This window comes from Lactuca serriola, chromosome 4 (genome assembly GCF_051521515.1).
Source record: "Lactuca serriola cultivar US96UC23 chromosome 4, Lser_US96UC23_V15, whole genome shotgun sequence".
In the NCBI taxonomy this organism is placed as follows: domain Eukaryota; kingdom Viridiplantae; phylum Streptophyta; class Magnoliopsida; order Asterales; family Asteraceae; genus Lactuca; species Lactuca serriola.
In genome coordinates, this window is record NC_136411.1 from 266,568,569 (window position 1) to 266,586,552 (window position 17,984).

Consider the following 17,984-nt stretch of genomic DNA (forward strand, 5'->3'; position numbering starts at 1 on the left):
CTGCAACTCGATTTCCCTCCTCCTCGCTACATTCATGATCGCAGATAAATTCGAGAACTTCTGCATGCTAACGAATTCTCGAATCTCGATACGTAGGATGGTCGTGTACCGGCTGACTAACCAGGCCTCGTTCCCAGCAAACGAGGGGCAAAAAGATAGCATCTCCAAGAACTTGGCGTTCAGGTCACTAACGAATTCGGTAGTCTGCTGTAAGGCCATGAACTCTTGCTGCATCTGCTGCTGCTCCACCTTAGGCACATATTGTGCCTCGAACCTCTCCACAAATTGGGCCCAAGACATGGCCCTCACTTCGTCTTCGTTCAATAGAGCGGTGATGGTGTTCCACTATGTCTTTCCCCTTTTTCACAGCTGATTCATGGCGATCACTGCTTTGTACTAGTCCGGACACCCAACACTTATGAAGGCGCCCTCAACATCTGACACCCAGGGCTTAGTAGCAACTGGTTCGGATTCACCATTCCAAAGAGGAGAGCTACACTTGTTGAACTTCTCGAAGTAGTGTGCCGAATCCTGAACAGGAAGAGACAGTAACGCTTCCCCGGGAATAGCCGCGAGGTGCTCATCCAGAAGAGCACCGAATTGGTTGATTATGTCATTGGTCACACCCGGGATTAGTTCGTTGAAACCGTTATTGAATTCCTCAGCGACAATATCCCTAACTTGCTCCATTTGGAGCTGATTAAGTCGAGCAGGCGGAGCCATTGGTATCCACAGAAGAAGGAAAATCTTAGAAACAATTCAGCCTAGATATTTCTAGGAAGACAAAACACTCAGCTTGCCGAAAATTTTTCAACCTTTCCCCGACTCGAAACCGGCACCGATGTTTCAAATAGTAGGGGCCCTTCTACTACCTTCCACACAAGTTCCAATTTCGCATTTAGTTTCAAAATTTCCAGTTCGCTCTAGCCGTTAATTTTACAACTCTCTCACATGCTAACACTAACTAAGTGTGTAATCTAATATTTTAAGGCTAGTAGAATCCAATTCATAGTCAACAATTTAACATAAACATTTAACATAAGAAATAAGGCTTACTTGGCTGGCTGACTGGTACACCGCGAGATCTTTCACTACTAGTCTTCAGAAAGTTTGAAAAATATTTTAAAAAGAAAATAAACTCTTATAGAGCCTCAAATTTGAGTCTAGAACATCCACAAGAATGCCTAGTTCCCTCAAACTGTGGCTCTGATACCAACTTGTGACACCCAATTTTTTTTGCAAAAAATTTAAACTTTTAAAACCCATCTTAAATTAAATTAAAACAACTGAAATAGTCATAACATAATCCATCAACTTAATAATCATATAAAATAAGTGCGGAAGTAATAATAATAATAAGGTCCCAACAAAATAACTAGTAGCGATGTCCCGATGCTCCATGTCAAGCCTTAGCCTCTTTAATCCTAACACCTGAAAAGTTATAAGGGAAAAACGTAAGCACGAAGCTTAGTGAATTCAAACACAGACATTGTACTAACATTCATATTTACTAGCCCTAATCCATTTTCCAATTATAATGATAAAGGCAAAGAACGAATCAATGTCTATATTACAAGAAGGACTTGTAGGTTTGAACCGCACCGGGAAGATCCCGTATCATTTGGCCCTAATCACCGCACCTCACGAAGAGTATTATGTTGGTGATCTTACCTACCCACCGCACCGGTAAATCCGTATCCTTTGGTGGTGTCCCCATATCCATAATTAGTTACATACAGTGCACATGTACGAATTAAAACAATACTTATATAGTATAAATTCAAATAATCACACACGAGCTAACTAGCAAACACAATCATCAATACAAAGGTGTGAGAGAACTCACCTTGAGTGAGTATTAAGGATGGCTAACAATCAAATAATGCTACCAAGCTTGAGCAAACTTCAAAACCTCACCTAAGAAGGACTAAAGGTTAGAAAGGAGAAGTAACGAAGCTATGAGTTGAGAAAAGAGTAATCACAGCAAGGTCTCTAAAACAGACCTGCTGTTCAAAACGGATTTACTCCAAAATCTAAAACAGAAACATAGCTTTAACTAAATTTTATAGGAAACTATGATTGCCCTGGATTCTACAACTATAAAGAACTCATTCTAACTCCAAAAGATGAATTAAATATGAATTTTACAAAATGGTGTATCACTTCTGTCTCCAACAATACAGTCAAGTGATGTTGGCCAATTCTACCAAACTTGTGAGTAGAATTAGTCCAAAAGAAAATTAATAGAAGTAAAGGACATACAAGTGAAAGTCTCAGAGTTGGAATTGAATGAAAAGCATCTCTCAAACTCCATATATAAAATTCACATTGTGGACAATCACAGCACTAGCAAAAGCTGGTGACTGCCCACTAACCTGGAGTGTGGATCCATTATACCCAATTTATAATTGGAAATAACACCCCATATTCTCCAGATCTTAAATTCATAATATAAGGAACATATAGAAACTTGGAATCACTCTGGATCCTTTTCCAAGCCTTAGAAATGATGAAAACAAAATGACATATCAGAACAGACCCGGATCAGACCTAACAGAAAAGATGCCATTCTTTCACATAGATAAAACCCTTATCAGTGAGGTTCGCCTTCTTAAGAAAGTTAGCCAACTCAATTTTTGAACTTTTGGAACTGGTTTGGGGTCCGTTTGAGTTCTAGAGCTCCAGATATTATTTTTACAAAATGACTACAGATCTGATGGAAAACAGAATCGTAGCCACCCGTGATTCCTTTTTGGCTTATCCATCCTTCTCCTTTTGAAACACATTTTAAGATGTGTTCATCATCCCAATTCAGTCCCCATGATAATGGTGGTACTAAAAAGGGTTAGGGATCATTAGGATTTCATTTAGCCACAAGGATGTAATAATAATCAACATGAAAATAAAGATAAGCACATAAAATCATCATTCTCCCTTTTAGGGTTTCCATGATCTTTTGCCACATGTAATCCCCTAGATCCATCATCCACCATATATGGGGTGAAGATAGGATCTTGAGATGATGTATAACATACAATTACAATAAAATAAGAAGGAGAAGCGGTGAAGATGAAATCATAAAACTAGAACAAGGTTATGAATCAAGTCGTAAGAAAGGATAAGGAGGTTCATACCAATACGAATCAAGGCTGGAAATGAACAAGAATTAAGCTCCAAACAGCCCCTTGGCTGCTCTTGATCCCAAAGAGAGAGAGAGAGGGACGATTTTTGAGAGAGAGAGAGGGAGGGTTTAGAGTGTTTTCCTTGTGTGTGTTCCAAATGATTCAATTTACACATTAAGTACTATTAACTAGATGTACTTTGCAAATAGGCCCATAGCCCATGGACTTCAATAAAAGGAGTTTACAAGATGATCAAAAGAGTCCAATAACATAAGAAATCAGACATTGGTTAAATAAATTAACCCAAGGTTACAAGGATAATTAAATTAAAATAACCAAACGTACCGAGAAAACCCGGGGCGTTACACCAAAAGTCTGAGATTTTCCTGATGTTTTGCCTGAAGATCTCCCAGGAGTCCCACCAAAACGAACTACTCAACAAAGGGTTCATCAGGCCGAGCTTCTCACCTTGGGGAGCACCAGTCTTATTCGTAAAGAAGAAGGATGGATCTTTTCGTATGTGCATCGACTACCGAGAACTTAACAAGCTCACTATCAAGAACCGATACCCACTACCACGCATTGACGACTTGTTCGATCAACTCCAAGGAGCGAGTTATTTCTCAAAGATCAACTTAAGATCCGGGTACCACCAACTACGAGTCTTGGATGGAGATGTTCCTAAAACAGCTTTTCGAACTCGTTATGGTCACTACGAGTTTGTAGTGATGCCCTTTGGATTAACCAACGCACTAGCAGTGTTCATGGACTTAATGAACCGGGTGTGTCGTTCGTTTCTAGACAAGTTTATGATCGTATTCATAGATGACATACTCATTTATTCGAAGACTAAAGAGGATCATGGTCAACACCTCCGACAAGTCTTGGAAACGCTAATAAAAGAGAAGCTATACGCAAAATTCTCCAAGTGCGAATTTCGGATTCGGAAGGTAGATTTCCTAGGTCACGTGGTTAGCAAAGACGGAATACACGTGGACCCTTCCAAATCAAAGCAATCGAGAACTGGTCATCTCCAAAAACCCCAACGGAAATTCGACAATTCTTGGGCCTTGCTGGCTACTACCGAAGGTTCGTACAGAACTTCTCGAAGATTGCGAAACCACTTACCACCCTGGCCCAAAAGGGTGTTACTTTCAATTGGGAAGAAAGACAAGACGCTGCATTCCAAACACTGAAGCAAGCATTGTGCAGTGCACCTATATTGTCCTTGCCAGAAGGAACAAAAGACTTCGTGGTCTACCATGATGCATCTAATCAAGGTCTTGGATGCATACTAATGCAATGAGGTAAGGTCATCGCTTACGCCTCAAGACAACTCAAGACGCACTGTCACACCCCGAAAACCAAAGGCGGAAACATTTCCGGGGTTGACTCCACGTTGAGTATCAAATCCAATGCACATAGTAAAGCAGTAATCACAAAACATAACATTACATAATATTGTTTACATCTGTTTGAAAGTAAAGTTGTACAAGTGTTTTACATATGTAATATGAACAAAAGTAAAGACGAGTCTTCGAAACGCTCCGTCTTCTCCAAAAGGTGGCGGTGTACCTGTCTAACGCTGACCTGAGAATACAAGCGGTTTGAAAATCAGCATAAAGCTGGTGAGTTCATAAGCGGTTTAGTTTTGAAAAGATCGAGTTTCCTTTGTTACAATTTCGAAAACGGTTGGTTATGTCATTCCAGGAAAATCCCATATTTTCCTTATAGTTTTAGTTATTCGTTTGTTACTTTATCCGTTTATGAGTTGATGTGCTACCCAGGAAAATCCCATATTTTCCTATGTGTTGAGTTGCCTATTTGTATCTAAGTTCGTTACTGGTTGTTATGTTATCCCAGGAAAATCCCATATTTTCCTATGTGTGAGTTGCCTATTTGTATCTAAGTTCGTTACTGGTTGGTTCTTAGGTTTGATTTCGATGTACTAATAATTACCATGTGTATAGTATTAGTTAAGTATTCTAAACCCTTAGGTATTCTACATTCGAATGACTATTATTTACTAACTTAGTTGTATTTTCGAATATTTGGAATCACACAGAAGCGTACATTACAGTATTTTTGAAGTTCTGTTGAGTTCCAAAAGAGTACATTAGTTGTATAATCGAAGCTCTGTCGACATTTTGAGGCGGATATATTCGAAACTCAGTAGAGGTCCAGAGGCGTATTTCAGTATTTAATTCGAAACTCTGGTGACACTCAAAGGGGTACACTAGCTGTATGTTCGAAGTCTTGGTGTCATCCAAAGGCGTTAATTCGCATTCATATTGCTATTTCTATTCGTATTCGTACTATGCTATTGGTTAGATTCGTATTCGTATTCGTTCTATCCTATTAGTTATATTCGTATTCGCATTCGTATTCGTACTAACCTAATAGTTATATTCGTATTCGTTCTATGCTATTAGTTATATTCGTATTCACATTCGTATTCGTACTAACCTAATAGTTATATACGTATTCGTTCTATCCTATTAGTTATATTCGTACTCGTTTTATCCTATTAGTTATATTCGTATTCGCATTCGTATTCGTACTAACCTAATAGTTATATTCGTATTCGTTCTATCCTATTAGTTATATTCGTATTCGCATTCGTATTCGTACTAACCTAATAGTTATATTCGTATTCGTTTAGTATTAATCTTAGTTATGATTAGTATGATTTCTTTTACAAAAAGTAATATTGATCAAAACACTTTTTAAAGAAATCTGGCTTTAGTCTAACTGTTTAACCTGCAATTCGAACCATTAGTTATCACAATTTTCATTATTAAAATCATACATGAAATAAAACATTTGAAATGAAAATACGTTTAAGTACAATATTTCTTGTACCTTTGCTTGTATTCCCCCGTGAAAACGTTGAAAACCATTTGAAAAACACATGAAAAGGGTAGGGGTATGAACTCATCGGACTCGGAAATGCGACGATTTTGGACACTAAACGTCGGTTCGAGGCCTGATTACACGCGATGTCCCTATGTAAATGAAATAATGTCCATATATATCTAATTAGATTTACAATCACTAATTATATGGAACATTATACTCCAATGAGATTAAACACCTCAAAACGAGTGTTTGGAGTGACCCGGGTGACATCTACGGACGTGTAATGGTACTAAGGACTTGGGATTTGAGTTTACTCCCCAAGAGTAAACATTTTAGGGAGTTTACAACCATAAAACACATACATACATGAGTTCACGGCCGTGAACTCATGTTGGTGTGATTTTGAGTTCTTAATGGCTTGTTCGGACTTGGGAAATGTTGGAATGGACTTCTAAAATGCCTTGGATTAAATTTATGGGACTTATACCATGTTTAAGGGAGTTCACGGCTGTAAACTTGGAGTTTACGGCCGTAAACTCTCCTATGGTCAAGAATAATTATTTTGGGGCACAAGGAACAATCACATGTGATTCTAGTTAATATTCCAAGCCTTGTTATGAATTTAGGGCACCATTTAACTCACATTTAGGAGTTTACGGCCTAAGAGTATGATCTATGGCCGTAAAATCTTATTAAGAGGATGTTTGATGTGTTTAAGGTTCCCTAACTATTTTTGGTTGGATCTATGATTTATTCTAAGGCTTTTGGTGGTGTTGGATGGCTTTCTAACACATTGGAAATGAATTTACACCCATGTTTGAGGAGTTTACGGCCCAAGCACATGCCTTGGCCGTAAACTCATACAAATCCCTCAAAATTCATGTTTAAAGTGTTCTAAGTCCATTACCAATATTCTAAAAGTCATATCTAGGTCTAGATTGAGTCATAGAAGGGTTTAAGGGCTTAAAAACCCTTTAAATATGGGTTTACGGCCTAAGCACCTTCCAGGGCCATAAACTCATATACAAGGCTCTAAATCATGATTAAATCTCGAATTTGAAGGTCCAATATGATACACAATGAGTATAGGAAGGTACCTTCAAGATTTGAAGCCTTAAACTTGAGATTTGGACCTTTAAATCTAGTTTGAGGAGAGAGGTTGAAGTGATAGTTGTAGAATGAAGCAAACACTTAAAAATGAAGACTTGGATCACTTTAAATAGTGTCCAAGTTCGGGACACGGTAAAATTTTACCCGATACCGGCGTTAGACGGGGCTTTTGGTCGCACCCGGCCAATTTGCCGTAACCCGATATGGTTGTTTTTAATCATGTTCCGATCACTAATACGAGGCATTAAAATGAGTTCTAAGGGTATTTGGGCACTCATTAAGTCATAAAATAGAATATTCAATAATGACTTAATAAAATGCCGAAATCGGAAACGAAATCGGAAATGGCGATTGGATGATCGGAACGAGTCGCGAAAAGGGTTACATTTAGGGATATGAATTTCGGGTTGTTACATTATCCCCCCGTTAGAGGGAATTTCGTCCCGAAATTCAATGATTACGATACAAGACATGAATTTGAATGAGATACGGATGGATTTGCTGCTTCGGGTTTTCGCGCGCCTACGTGACATCGGGTCTCCGCTTGACGTCTCAGCGAACCCTCACTATCGGGACGCGTCTTGATTTCGTTAGGTAGATACTTCTCAAAGACCGAGACATGAAGTATCAAATGGGTGCTACTAAGTTCCGAGGGCAATCGAAGTTTGAAGGTTACAGAATCGATTTCATAAGGGTCGCGAAGGGTCTAATGTACCATGAGGGAAGTATTTCACTTTTCTAAAGCATTCCATGCCGAGTTTGCATCAAAGTTTTCCATGAAAAATTTATCATTAGATCGAATGGAAAGGAATAATTATCCGGATTGAGGATACGATCTATAGGTATGACGTTAACATTCTCTTTCTCACTGGTTGGTCATCTCGAGGGTACACGTTTCAATTACTAACAAAGGATTTAGTTTAGAAAGATATTTGAATGAATGGTTAGCAAATTCTTTCAGCATTAGAATCAAAAAGGATCACAGGCACAAGCTTTATCGAGAAGAAGTATACCTGTGGAAACGGTGGGATCGGCGGCTGTCCTTTCTTGCCCCATAATTAGGACTCTCCCGGTGTTGCCAGACGTTACTGTCTTTGGACAGTTTCGCTTATAGTGCCCGACCTCTCCACAGCTGCAGCAGGTTTGACCGATACCAGCTCCGGAAGCTTGACTAGTTGATGGGGTTGGGGTTTTGCAGGTTCGTGCGAGGTGACTTTCCTGGCCACAACTTCTACACAACTTTGCACGACAAGGGCCAGGGATGCGATGGTGGTAGTTACATCGGTCACACCACGGGAGGGTACCGACATATCCGGTAACAGGTACTTGAGATGTGGAATTGACAACAGAAACAGCAACAGGGGTAGTGGCAGCGTGGACTGCCACTATTTGTTGTTTCTTTGAGGGTTCTGGGGAAGACTGACTCTTCTTCTTCTTTCTCCAAAACTTTCTTTTCTCGCCACTCTTTTCTGTTGGCTCAGGAGTGGTGTCTGCTTCCTCTTGATCATCATTGTGATCGATCAAAGTTTGAGCCAGACACTTTGCGCTGTCATAGGTATCTGGCTTTGCTGCTATAACGTTCCCTTTGGTTGGCTGAGTTAATCCCTAGATGAATCTTTCTACCTTTTTGCTTTCCGGGGTAAGCATTCCCGGACAAAGGAGTGCCAGGTCATCAAACCTTGAAGTGTAAGAGGCGATATCGGAACCATTCATCTTCAGGTTCCATAGCTCATGTTCCAGCTTCTGGATTTCACCCCGAGGGCAATATTCCGCACGTAGTAGTTCCTTCATAACTTCCCATCCCATAGCATTGGCTACAGGTAAAGTCAGGGATTTGACTTGGCCGTTCCACCAAGTCAAAGCCTTATCGGTGAGCGTACAGGCGGCAAATTTCACCTTATCAGATTCCGAACAAGCGCAAATCTCGAAGATAGATTCGATTTTCTCTAACCACCGAGTTAGAGCAATGACACCCCCTATGCCATCGAAGAATGTCGGTTTTGCGTTCATGAAGTCTCTATAGGAACACTCCTTCCGGTGTCCCTGATTACCTTCTTGGTTTTGGTTTTGGGAACCACCTCCTGAACCATTGGGGTTTAGTTGAGGTAGGAGAGCTGATATGGTGGCAGAAATGGTTGCCTGAAGTGTTTCTAGATCGATTTGAAGAGGAGGTGGTGGCAGCGGAGGGTTGTTGGTGTTCTTTGAGCTGGGTCTTTTCCTCGGAGGCATCTTGATCTAAAAAGATTAGGAAAGAGAGGATCATAAGTCCTCTGAATTGAATCAAGAGATATAGATCATGGGATATCTCATCGAGACAGATATAACATTATATTAAGCGATAAAGTAGGAAAGAGTGTTTAAGGCAGAAAATTTTATCGCTAGAGGAATGATCAAGGAACAACACGTATACGAGGATTTCTACAAAGGATCGACTCGAGAAATACTCCCATAGTATTTCATGGTTTGCTGCAGCGACGACTCATTGTTTGGGATATTAGGTAAGAGTTAGGTATGTTGCGTACCACAGTCACTCCCAAGCATATGTTGGCCGTGTCTCGAATGAATATAGTTGGCCAGGCTATATTGATCCTAGACACGACTACATAACTGCCCAGGTTTAACCGCAGTGTACAACACCCATTTACTTATATATTGTTCTACTTGTAGTTACGGATTTCGACGGTCGGTATACTTGTATACTTTAGAAAATACTTATATTCGTAGAGTATACTTTTAGTTCAGAGCACTTAGGCCCTTTAATGTTTATAGTCTTATACCATGTAAGCTTTGGTATACCAGTTCACTATAAACAAGGGCTCTGATACCAATTTGTCACACCCCGAAAACCAAAGGCGGAAACATTTCCGGGGTTGACTCCACGTTGAGTATCAAATCCAATGCACATAGTAAAGCAGTAATCACAAAACATTACATTACATAATATTGTTTACATCTGTTTGAAAGTAAAGTTGTACAAGTGTTTTACATATGTAATACGAACAAAAGTAAAGACGAGTCTTCGAAATGCTCCATCTTCTCCAAAAGGTGGTGGTGTACCTGTCTAGCACTGACCTGAGAATACAAGCGGATTGAAAATCAACATAAAGCTGGTGAGTTCATAAGCGGTTTAGTTTTGAAAAGATCGAGTTTCCTTTGTTACAATTTCGAAAACGGTTGGTTATGTCATTCCAGGAAAATCCCATATTGTCCTTATAGTTTTAGTTATTCGTTTGTTACTTTATCCGTTTATGAGTTGATGTGCTACCCAGGAAAATCCCATATTTTCCTATGTGTTGAGTTGCCTATTTGTATCTAAGTTCGTTACTGGTTGTTATGTTATCCCAGGAAAATCCCATATTTTCCTATGTGTTGAGTTGCCTATTTGTATCTAAGTTCGTTACTGGTTGGTTCTTAGGTTTGATTTCGAAGTACTAATAATTACCATGTGTATAGTATTAGTTAAGTATTCTAAACCCTTAGATATTCTACATTCGAATGACTATTATCTACTAACTTAGTTGTATTTTCGAATATTTGGAATCACACAGAAGCGTACATTACAATATTTTTTAAGTTCTGTTGAGTTCCAAAAGAGTACATTAGTTGTATAATCGAAGCTCTGTCGACATTTTGAGGCGGATATATTCGAAACTCAGTAGAGGTCCAGAGGTGTATTTTAGTATTTAATTTGAAACTCTGGTGACACTCAAGGGGTACACTAGATGTATGTTCGAAGTCTTGGTGTCATCCAAAAGCGTTAATTCGCATTTGTATTCCTATTTCTATTCGTATTCGTACTATGCTATTGGTTAGATTCCTATTCGTTCTATCCTATTAGTTATATTCGTATTCACATTCGTATTCGTACTAACCTAATAGTTATATTCGTATTCGTTCTATCCTATTAGTTATATTCGTATTCGCATTCGTATTCGTACTAACCTAATAGTTATATTCGTATTCGTTCTATCCTATTAGTTATATTCGTATTCATATTCGTATTCGTACTAACCTAATAGTTATATTCGTATCCGTTCTATCCTATTAGTTATATTCGTATTCGTTCTATCCTATTAGTTATATTCGTATTCGCATTCGTATTCGTACTAACCTAATAGTTATATTCGTATTCGTTCTATCCTATTAGTTATATTCGTATTCGCATTCGTATTCGTACTAACCTAATAGTTATATTCATATTCGTTTAGTATTAATCTTAGTTATGATTAGTATGATTTCTTTTACAAAAAGTAATATTGATCAAAACACTTTTTAAAGAAATCTGGCTTTAGTCTAACTGTTTAACCTGCAATTCGAACCATTAGTTATCACAATTTTCATTATTAAAATCATACATGAAATAAAACATTTGAAATGAAAATACGTTTAAGTACAAGATTTCTTCTACTTTTTCTTGTATTCCCCCCTGAAAACGTTGAAAACCATTTGAAAAACACATGAAAAGGGTAGGGGTATGAACTCACCGGACTCGGAAATGCGACGATTTTGGACACTAAACGTCGGTTCGGGGCCTGATTACTCGCGATGTCCCTATGTAAATGAAATAATGTCCATATATATCTAATTAGATTTACAATCACTAATTATATGGAACATTATACTCCAATGAGATTAAACACCTCAAAACGAGTGTTTGGAGTGACCCGGGTGACATCTACGGACGTGTAATGGTACTAAGGACTTGGGATTTGAGTTTACTCCCTAAGAGTAAACATTTTAGGGAGTTTAAAACCATAAAACACATACATACATGAGTTCACGACCGTGAAATCATGTTGGTGTGATTTTGAGTGTTAATGGCTTGTTTGGACTTGGGAAATGTTGGAATGGACTTCTAAAATGCCTTGGATTAAATTTATGGGACTTATCCCATGTTTAAGGGAGTTCACGGCTGTAAACTTGGAGTTTACGGCCGTAAACTCTCCTATGGTCAAGAATAATTATTTTGGGGCACAAGGAACAATCACATGTGATTCTAGTTAATTTTTCAAGCCTTGTTATGAATTTAGGGCACCATTTAACTCACATTTAGGAGTTTACGGCCTAAGAGTATGATCTATGGCCGTAAACTCTTATTAAGAGGATGTTTGATGTGTTTAAGGTTCCCTAACTATTTTTGGTTGGATCTATGATTTATTCTAAGGCTTTTGGTGGTGTTGGATGGCTTTCTAACACATTGGAAATGAGTTTACACCCATGTTTGAGGAGTTTACGGCCCAAGCACATATCTTGGCCGTAAACTCATACAAATCCCTCAAAATTCATGTTTAAAGTGTTCTAAGTCCATTACCAATATTCTAAAAGTCATATCTAGGTCTAGATTGAGTCATAGAAGGGTTTAAGGGCTTAAAAACCCTTTAAATATCGGTTTACAGCCTAAGCACCTTCCAGGGCCGTAAACTCATATACAAGGCTCTAAATCATGATTAAATATCGAATTTGAAGGTCCAATATGATACACAATGAGTATAGGAAGGTACCTTGAAGATTTGAAGCCTTAAACTTGAGATTTGGACCTTTAAATCTAGTTTGAGGAGAGAGGTTGAAGTGATAGTTGTAGAATGAAGCAAAACCTTAAAAATGAAGACTTGGATCACTTTAAATAGTGTCCAAGTTCGGGACACGGTAAAATTTTACCCGATACCGGCGTTAGACGGGGCTTTTGGTTGCACCTGGCCAATTTGCCGTAACCCGATATGGTTGTTTTTAATCATGTTCCGATCACTAATACGAGGCGTTAAAATGAGTTCTAAGGGTATTTGGGCACTCATTAAGTCATAAAATAAAATATTCAATACTGACTTAATAAAATGTCAAAATCGGAAACGAAATCGGAAACGGCGATTGGATGATCGGAACGAGTCGTGAAAAGGGTTACATTTAGGGATATGAATTTCGGGTTGTTACACGCACGAAGTCAACTACACTACCGACGATCTTGAACTAGGAGCAGTTGTTTTTGTGCTAAAAATCTGGAGACACTATCTTTAAGGCAAGAAATGCACGATCTTCACCGATCACAAGAGCCTTCAGCACATCCTTAACCAAAAAGAACTCAACATGAGGCAGAGACGATGGGTTGAACTATTGAATGACTACGAACGCGAGATTCGCTATCACCCAGGAAAAGCAAATGTAGTAGCTGATGCCCTTATTCGGAAAGAATACTCAGGTCGCCAAGTGAAATACTTATCCATGACGATCCATTCACATATGTCCACACAAATCAAGGAAGCTCAGAGAGAGGCCTTGAAAACAGAGAACGTTGCAGGTGAAACCCTACGAGGAATGGACAGAAATCTTAAAGTCAAGGGTGACGGAGTTCATTACTTCATGGATCGGATCTGGACACCGAAGTTTGGTGGATTCAGAGACGTGGTCATGAACGAGGCTCATAAGACTCGATACTCCGTGCATCCAGGTTCGGACAAGATGTATTTGGACCTCAAGAAACTATATTGGTGGCCAAACATGAAAGCCGAGATCGCTACCTATGTGAGCAAGTGTCTGACTTGCGCTAAGGTCAAGGTAGAGTACCAGAAGCCATCGGGATTGCTGCAACAACCCGAAATACCCGAGTGGAAGTGGGAACATATAACAATGGACTTCATAACCAAATTACCCAAGACAACAGGTGGACTAGACACCATCTGGGTAATCGTGGATAGGTTAACAAAATCTGCACACTTCCTACCAATAAGAGAAACCGACAAGATGGAGAAGCTAGAACCTACATCCGATAGATTGTGCGACTACATGGTGTACCAATATCCATTATCTCCGACAGAGATAGTAGGCTCACCTCGCAGTTTTGGCAATCATTACAAAAATCTCTAGGAACGAGGCTCGACATGAGTACTGCTTACCATCCACAAACCGACGGTCAAAGTCAGAGGACCATACAAACCTTGGAAGATATGCTAAGATATTGTGTAATCGATTTTGGTAAAGCATGGGATACCCATTTACCACTAGTAGAATGTTCGTACAACAATAGCTATCACTCTAGCATTAAAGTTGCTACATTTGAAGCCCTGTACGGACGGAAGTGCAGATCACCACTGTGCTGGACTGAAGTAGGTGACACACAACTAGCCAAGGGACAAGTACCCGACAGCACTCTCATTGGCCCGGAAATCATAAGAGAGACAACCGAGAAGATTGTACAAATTCGGGAACGACTAAAAGCTTCAAGAGACAGACAAAAGAGTTATGCAGACAAAAGACGGAAGCCCTTGGAATTTTAGGTTGGGGACCAAGTGCTATTAAAGGTCTCGCCCTGGAAAGCACTAATACATTTTGGAAAACGTGGGAAGCTAAACCCAAGGTATATCGGACCATTCGAGATCCTTGCAAGGATTGGCCCGGTAGCCTACAAACTTCGTCTACCGCAGGAACTCAATAACGTATACCCTACCTTTCATGTGTCAAACTTGAAGAAATGTTTGTCGGATGAGACCCTCGTCGTCCCTCTAGACGAGATCGAAATCAATGAGAGTCTCTATAGAAGAGCCAATTGAAATCATGGATAGGGAATTAAAAGAACAAAACAAAGTCGCATACCCATCGTGAAGGTCCGCTGGAATGCAAAGCGAGGACCTGAATACATCTGGGAACGTGAAGATCAGATGAAACACAAGTACCCACATCTTTTTCCCTAATCCACAAGTGTTTTGTTTACATTAAATTTCGGGACGAAATTCCCTCTAACGGGGGGATGATGTGACAACTCGATATTTCGATTCTATGTAATGACTTAAAAAGTCAAGTATTGTAACCACTTTTGAAAATAATGAAATTAACTTTGAAAATAAAAATGTACAAAAGTCTCTATTTGGTTACCTACTATGTTAGATATCAGTAAACCGTGATCGTACATAAAAGGAACGTCCAAGTCTGACTTCGTATAAGGAAGTTATGATTTTTCCAAGTTCGGCATAGCGATAGACAGCTAAAAACTCGAAATAGAGATCGAGCGACTTTTGGCCGGAATGACCTAAATGAGAATCGAAGATCTCGATAATGGTTTTTCAACGGTAAAAAGTCTGGCAAAAACAGACATCGAATAATGAAGTTATGGATTACTAACGAACTTTTCTTACCCCGACATTTTATTAAATAAATAATAAAAATAATTTCAAAATTTGCCGACGGAGTCTAAACGAAAGTTGTAGAGCATAGTCTCACCTACGTGTGGATATAGACAATGTCAAAAATGGAGTTCGTATGAAGAAGATATGAATTTTTGAAGTTTACTAAATAATAAAAATTTTAATTTAAATCAAATTTCGGTATTATCCGAAGGAGGAGTCACCGGGCCAATCCGAGTTACGCCTAGCGTACTCGAGGACTAGGCATCGGATCGTCCACGTCGCCCCCTATGTGAGGCTATTCTTCGTCCCATCTGAGCTCCGAGGCAGTCGAGGATGCGGTCACGCATGACGAACGCATACGCCCAGTGTACCGAGGCGGTTCCCAGCCCCATAAAAGGGATGCGAGGGTTCCGGGGAAAATGCTCATTTCCTCTCATCTTTCTTGCTTTTTTATCCTCGTTTTCCATGCAATTAATATCCCGAAGCCTCGGTTTCCATACCCAAGCCCCGAAGGTCGTTTGTGCTCTCGAGATTCCTGAGAATCCCGAGAAAATCCGCCTTCTCGAGTCAAAGTTCTGCTCGGTTTTCATCTCGCCTTCTTCGATCTTTCAAGTGAGTTCATACCCCTATAAACTACACTTTTAAATGTTTGATAAATGCTTTTTATACAATATTAAGGGGGAGGAATGCAAGTAAAACACGTGGTTATTTTCGTGTATAACTTAACGATTCACTATATACACTTTTTATCTAAGTAATCATATGTGATTCATAAACTACTACATGAGTATTCTCGTATGAAATATATATTTTCAATAACACCTTGTCTTGTGGAAATAAAATATGTTTATATATATATATATATATATATATATATATATATATATATATATATATATATATACAAATCAAATGCTCCATTTTTACATTAGGTATATGTGATCAGTCAAGTCACTTTACGTGTTATACTTTACATAATGAGTGAGCATTTCACTAGGGTCTACTATACGAACGAAACACACACTTTGATAAACTATAATAGGTATAGTTTACGAGAAAATCAGGAACACTTACACACTAGAAACACTATATCAAAGACATATTTTCTTACACAAGAATAAATGGACATTTTTCATACGTTAATCTGTTTTATACTATGTTTTGTGAGACATTTCACGTACTTTTGAGTATGCATTTTAAGTCCTGTATTATATAACATAATCCGTTGTAGGGGGCGTGATACTTGTGTATAGATCTATATGGGATTGACAATCCCGCACCTAAGTTGTTAGCTACAACTAGGTCGGCAGGCCTAGGGTGACAAACGTCATAACTTTCCAACGCTTGAAGAATGTTGTTATAGGCATCCTGGTCAAAGAGTATGGTTATAAGACTCACATGGAGTATTAAAAACACATTGGGTTACGGGGTTTATCAAATTCCTTAACGATTTACACATAAAACTACTATTTTAGGCATGAATAGCACTATTGAAATCATAGTTTTGGAAAAATCAAACTACCATCTACTATAGTAGAAAATATGGGATTTTCTTGGAACATTTAACATGAACAAACCATTTTCAGTCTTTTTTATATAAACATTGTCACTAAATACTTATGAACTCACCAGCTTAAATGTTGACCTACTCTTTCAAAACCACTTGTATTTCTCAGGGATTCAGTAATACAGGTAAACTGCAACTTTTGAAGAAGGGACGCTGCGGCGTTAGTTTAATTTCATTTTAAGCATCATATTGTAATTTTCTTTTGAAACAAGTACCTTTCAACAATGTCAACTTTTAAATTATATATTTGATGGTTGTATTGCTTTCTTTACTATGTATTCAATTGTTTCGATACTACAAGAAGTCATTCGCCCTCGAACGATTCCACCGTTCTGGTTTGGGGGTGTGACACCATAAAAGCATTTAAAACAGTTTAAAAGATTGACTATAGGGGTATGAACTCACCTTATGTGGGTGATTCATCCGAATATGCGCGTAAGGATGAAAAGTTCCACGAATGAAGTCTCAAGATACTAACGAATCCTAATGACATATAATGGCATATATTGGCATGAATTTAGTGTTTAATGCAACTATCATTCAAGGAAACGCCCTTAGGGAGTAAGAAACACTTGGACTAAGTGTTAGAATCACATGTGATTCATCAAAGGGGTGTATACAGCCACAACTTGGTGTGTACGGCCATGGAGTGTACGGTCGTACACTCATGATAAAATGTGCACAAGAGGGTGTATGAATGATAGGGAAGCTTGTGCGACTATTGCTCAACAAGAATAGTAATTAGATTCTTACTTTGGACGCCCTTTTGGGGTGTTTTGAGGGGTGTACGGCGACACATGGGTGTACGGCCATACACTCCTTTGGTTCCATTTAAATGTCGATTCTAGGATGTTAAACATAAGTATCTAAAATGTACTAAGCATAGGGAAAGGATACTTACACTTTGGATGCTCAAAAGGGTTTTCACAGCCACCAAGAACAAGTGTGTGTTCTTGGTGAAAGATGAAGATCTTGAAGATCTACCCAAAAGATGATTTCCATGGATGAAATTAAAGGGTGTTACTAGGTTAAGAATGATAACAACTAATCAAAAGGAAGAAAGGCTTACATTCTTGAAGATCGGGGTGAAAGCTTGATGATAGTTGAGAGAAAACTCGAGTTCTTGACTTGGAAACTAAAGAAATTACTTAGAAATGGAAGGATACACTACTTATGGGGGAAGGTGTACGGTCATGATGGGTGTACGGCTAT